The sequence below is a fragment of the Monodelphis domestica genome, chromosome 1 (assembly GCF_027887165.1).
Source record: "Monodelphis domestica isolate mMonDom1 chromosome 1, mMonDom1.pri, whole genome shotgun sequence".
NCBI classification, from domain to species: domain Eukaryota; kingdom Metazoa; phylum Chordata; class Mammalia; order Didelphimorphia; family Didelphidae; genus Monodelphis; species Monodelphis domestica.
Genome location: NC_077227.1, coordinates 707647806 through 707653520, shown reverse-complemented (window position 1 = coordinate 707653520; position 5715 = coordinate 707647806). Strand labels below are relative to the sequence as shown.

Genomic DNA, 5715 nt, shown 5'->3' with positions numbered 1-5715 from the left:
CTATAAGAGAGAAAAAAGGACTAGGTTTTTGTGTGATAGGGAAGTGTCATTCCCTAGTCTGATTTACATTCACTTTCAGGGATAGCGGGAGTCAGGATGATAACCAAAATTTGGTAATTGTCTGTGAATATTTCACAAAGAGTGTGGATACAAGGCATCCTGCATATTAACATATATCAAGTGCCACAACCTCGAGTCTCACACTAGGTATAAGTCCTTTCGTATTGGCTTAGAAGTTCATCAGTCCTACTTGGTTTGGCTTGGACTTTTTTCACCTTGTGCTCCTTAGCACTGTGCAGATTTTCATCAACCCCATTGGAATTTGTTGTTCTCCTTGACCTTGTATTTCCTGGCACTGTATAATGGCTCTTTTGTTCCTCTCTCCTGGAATCATACACAATCATTGATCACAATCCCATAATATTTATCAATCAATGGTAGGTTTCCATACTCTAAAACTTTGGAGTATGTATTAATATTATAGTGTGCATATATATATATATATATATATATATATACATATACATATACATATACATATATATGTTTTAACTAATGTTACTGCAAAATAAAAAAATTAAAGAAAATCTCAATACTGTTGACATGTGCTTCAAATACAAAAAAAGAGAGAAAATAAAACTGAAATGTTATATTGCATGTGCAAACAAAACCAATAATAAAAAAGTTTTTAAAATCAAAAATATATAGCATACGATCATTGACACAGTGTGTCAGCTAAGGAAAGGTAGAATATAAAGGTTGCTCACCCCAAAATGAGATCCATTTCCTTTTTAACTTGGCCATGAACCACAGTGTGGATACATTATGATTTTCAGAAAAAAACAGTAATACAGTAGATAATGCACATTCAAAGAAGTACCAAAGTCCCCAAAATTCACAATAGCTCAGTTAATTACAATAGAAAACAAATCCATTATCATTAGTATTCACATGAATCTGAAGTATGACATTTAAAACTAATGGAGGGGAAAGCTGGGTGGCTCAGTGGATTGAGAGCCAGGCCTAGAGACAGGAGGTACTAGGTACAAATCTGGCCTCAGACACTTCCCAGCTGTGTGACCCTGTGGAAGTCACCTAACCCCCATTGCCTAACCCTTACCACTCTTCTGCCTTGGAACCCATACACAGTATTGATTCCAAGACAGAAGGTAAAGGTTTAAAAAAAATAAAAAATAAAAATAAAACTAATGGATACTTGTCACAAGTTTTTCAGGTATAACAATGTTTTAACCTTGGCTAAGATTTTTTTTTAAATCAATTACTGCAATCATTATCAAAAAATGTGGCAGAGGAGTCTAGAAAAAAAACAAACCTCTATAATGTTTATGTTGGGTCTAAAAATGTCACTAAAAATCTAGATCATTCTGGTGGAAGGTTAGCTGAAGAGTAACAAATGAGAGATGCTTCCTGTTGGGAGCCAAGGAGTATCCAAGGGTACCATGCCCTGGGATCAACATTTCAGCTCCTTTGGTATGTGACTGTTATGTCCCATCCATTCACATTTTTACAAATGCAGGAGATGGGGATTATAATAGTGATTCACTTCAGCTACTAAAATGGACTCTTTACCTCTTTTTACAAATAGCTCAAACAAATAACTGTTTCTTAGTAGTAGGAGCACTTAAATTTTGAATATTCTCAATTCGTTTTGGAGAAATATAATGAGCATCAGCAGTCAGGATGAATCCCAAATATTCTACTTTAGGGAGACACCACTGAACCTTATCCTTCGAGATTTTGTGTCCCCTTTTGTACAATTCCAAAAGGTGTTTACTATCTTCCTGACATGTTTCTGCATCTGTTGAACCCAGGAGTAGATCATCTACATATTTAATTAATTTGATATTTTTAAATGTTATGTTATCTGTGTCTTGGATGAAAATTTGCTCAAATAAACTCGGACTTTCCACATAGTCCTGTGGCAAACGACTCCATGTATATTGTGAGCCCTTCCAGGTAAAAGCAAAAATATGCCTGGATTTCTCATGTGTAGGTATGGAAAAGAAAGTTCAGCACAAGTCTACTACTCTAAAGTATGTAGCTGTGCTAGGAATAGAGGAAATAATAGTATTTATGTTAGAAACTACAGAGAGTCTTTTTATAACATCATTATTCACCACCCTTAGATCCTGTACGAATCTATAGAGGTGCTTGCCATCAGGCCCTCTTTTTGGTTTCTTAACTGGCAGGATGGATGTGTTGTATTCAGATTTGCAAGGGATTATTATTCCTTGTTTAATTAATGAGTTAATAACTGGTGTAATACCCTCAATTGCCTCTTTTGAGAGGGGATACTGAGGAATGGAAGGAGGTGGGCTAGATTTAGTTTCTATCTGCACAGGAACAGCAGATTTAAGTAAGCCTACATCGGAAGAAGATGTGGCCCAAAGAGACTCCGGTATATGCATCGGTATTTCAAAAGTGGGAGGCTCTTTTGCCTCTTGGTTCTCTGAGAGAAGTACAGGGAGTAAATTTAAGGATTCCTCTGGTACTTCCAATCTTAAAGAACCATCTGGGGAACAAGTTATTGTGGCTCTGAATTTGCATAGAAGGTCCCTCCCCAGCAAATTTAAAGGGGAGTCAGGCATCAAAAGAAAGGAATATTGTACCTCTAGGGGTCCTACAGACACCATTCTAGGGGGAAGTTTTTTAACTCTTTGGGGTATTCCTGATACTCCCACTACACTTTGTGAGTAAATGGAATAACAGTGTAAATCAGGTACATTCTTTAATACAGACCTGGTAGTTCCAGTGTCTAAGAGACAATCATAATAAGTGTTACCCACCTTTAAGGTAACATGGGGTTCATTAGTATGGGAAGGGCAGTGGATAGGGACAACGGGTAGTAGGACATCAGGGTCCAGAAAATCAAAGGTTGTATCCTCTGATTCCTGTGCCCCAGCCCCACCCCAGATACCTTCATTGTGTTTGGGATGTTCCTTGGGCACCCCCCTGAAGGGCACCCCTCTGAGGGTCATTACCTCAAGTATTTTTTGGACGAGCACCATTTCTTATATATTGTTGTTGGGTATTATCCTTTTCTTCATTTGGAGCATTGTCATTATTTTCCCAATTCCTATTTCTATACTTTTGGTTTCTAAGGTTCTTATTTCTATAGTCATTATAGTTATTTCCATAATCGTTATTATAATTTCTAAAATTCTGGTTTCTATGATTATTATCATCATTTCTATAATTATTATTTCTAAAGTTGTTATTAAACTGTGTCTTCCTTCCAATCATCTTAAGAAAGGTTCTACATTCCATCATTTTGTGCCCTTTCTTCTCACAAAAGTGGCAGCTTACTGATTTATTAGTGAATTCCCACAAAGCGGCTTTAGTCTCTCCCTATTTTTCAATTGTCTCTTTAACATTTCAATTTTTTATTTAAGTCTTCCACTAACATATTGCCTTCCTCAGGTCTTTTTACATGGCCTTTATAAACATAGGTTGCTGCTCTCCTCAATTCTTCAAGGTCCACAGAGTCCCAATTAGGACAACTAGTTTTAACGTAGTCTTTTACCGCTGAACAACAGTTCTTAACGAATTGCCTACGTATTTGCCTAATGTCTCTTTCTCTGGATAAATCAAGGTCTATATATGTATTTCCTACATCAATAAGTCTGTCCATAAACAGGGAGGGTGTTTCATCAATAACTTGTCGGGTTCTTTCAAATTTTGACCATTTTTCAGGTCTATCAGAGCAAGCTCTCATGGCTGTCAATAATGCTTCTGTGGCCTGGTTTAGTTTTGTGTGATCTAGTTCAACATTAGGGTTCCAATGTGGATCTTCAGTTGGCCAATAATTTCCTCTTCTAGTTTAGCCAGAGAGACGATGTTGTTTTTTTCTCTTTTTGTTAGAAATGTTTCTAATAAATTTTCAACATCCATCCAAGTGGGGTCAAAAGTTCTGAATATGTTCTCTAATTTTTTTATAATTAATATTGGTTCTTCCTCAAATGATGGAAGATCTTCCCTAAATTTATTTAAACCCTCAGGGCTAAAAGGTGTATGATGTCTTACAGATACCAAGTTTCCATTTTTATTAAAAGTGGGTACTTCCCTTAAAGGAAATAACCTATCTGAATTATTTTGTACTCCTGTTTCTGTTTCTAGGCTTCTTGCTCCATTCTCAATGGGGTAGGTATGAGAAAGAGAAGAGTTGGGCACACTGAGGGAGAGGGTTTGTTGTTGTCCCATAGTGCCAGAAAGATCAGAGGTAGGAAGGATCTGAGAATTGAATTGGGCAGGGTGGGAAGGGTTGGAGGAATCAGTAGGGTGTGAATTTAGAGTGGATTGTGTAGGGTCAGAAGCATGGGTGGAGTGTGTACTTAGAGTTGAGGGTGTGGGATCAAAAGCATGACTAGTGGGAGGAGTGGGTTGGTTAGAACTAGGGTTTTCTGAGGCCAAGGGGGCAGGGGGAGGGGTGAGTTGGTTAGGAGGGTTAGTGTCCAGAGCAGGGTAGGACAGAGATTCTGATAATATTCTTAACTCTCTTTTAATGCTTCTCATAAAAGTTACGATCTCCCCATGACTTTCCTCTATAAGTTCCTGCTGAGTATTTAGTTCTACAATTTGTTGAATATTAGAAGGAGCAATTGGTTGGTTTGACTGAGAAATGAGTTCTCCAAGGAGATCCCATATTACAATTACAACAATCAAAAATTCAAGGGAAAATAGTATGTTGATTAGATTTTGCCATAAGTTCCATGGGATGAGCCCTTTCAGGGAGACAAGGAATTCTGTACTTACAAGTTTGGTCATGGAGCTGATGAGCCAGCTGTTAAGTAAGTTGCAGACCAATGTTTGTACTAAAAAAAGAACAAAGTATTTACTGAAAAGCCAGTTGTTAACTAAGTTCTGAACTGACTGTAACTCCATATTTCTAAAGTAAATGTGGGAAGCAGAACAAGGCCAAAACTTTCCCAAGTTTTTCTTAATCCTAATTTAGGAAGTTGTTCCCTAAAGGAAAGAGATTTAGAAACAGCTCTCCTAGCAAGGACCTTAGGGCCCTGTTGCTAAGATTTAAAACAGCTTAATTTAAGGAGAATCAAAATGTTCTTTTTACTCACCCTCTCTTGCATCTGTGTTCTGAAGCCGAGTTAGCAACATTTTTTAAAAAGCTGACTGATAGAGCAAGTAATAAAGAGAGAAAGGAAAGAGATTTCACAAAAATTTTTGAGGGTTTTTCCACCAACTTCGTAGTCAGCCATAAACTGTAACAAATAAAATAGTTGGTGCCATAAACTGTAATGATTAAAAGAGTGTTTTCCTTAAATTGTGACCAAAGAATTATGGTTTCAAGACAGTGTCTTGATTTAAATCAAAATATAAAGTGGTCGCCAGGGAAAAATTCCCAAATATGAAATATACCCAAGTCAGCTGGGTTTTATAGAGATTTAATTAATACAAATGAGGAATTAAAGAAAGGGAGAGAGAGAAAAAAGGAAATAATGAGAAAAGGGCTAGACCAGCCTATGCCAGCCTAGGCTAAAGCCCTAAAAGAGAGATCAGTCAGTCTTTTATCAACTCACCACAAGATCTGTCCAAAGCAAGATTTTAGTGTTCAGAGAGACACCAGTTCAGCTTCAGCTAGCTCAATCAAGTTCATTTGCAGCAAGCCCTTCAAGGCAACTTTGGCCAGATGCCTCCTCCAATTCAGCTTTTCCCAGCTGAATTTCTCAGGTAAATCTC

General features: G+C 37.3%; 1 long non-coding RNA gene across 1 annotated transcript in view; it reads right to left on the bottom strand.

Moving 5' to 3' along the window:
• LOC130456337 (uncharacterized) overlaps positions 1–5715 on the bottom strand; it is a 63475-nt gene that overhangs the window by 34649 nt on the left and 23111 nt on the right. The gene's annotated exons all lie outside the window — the stretch shown is intronic.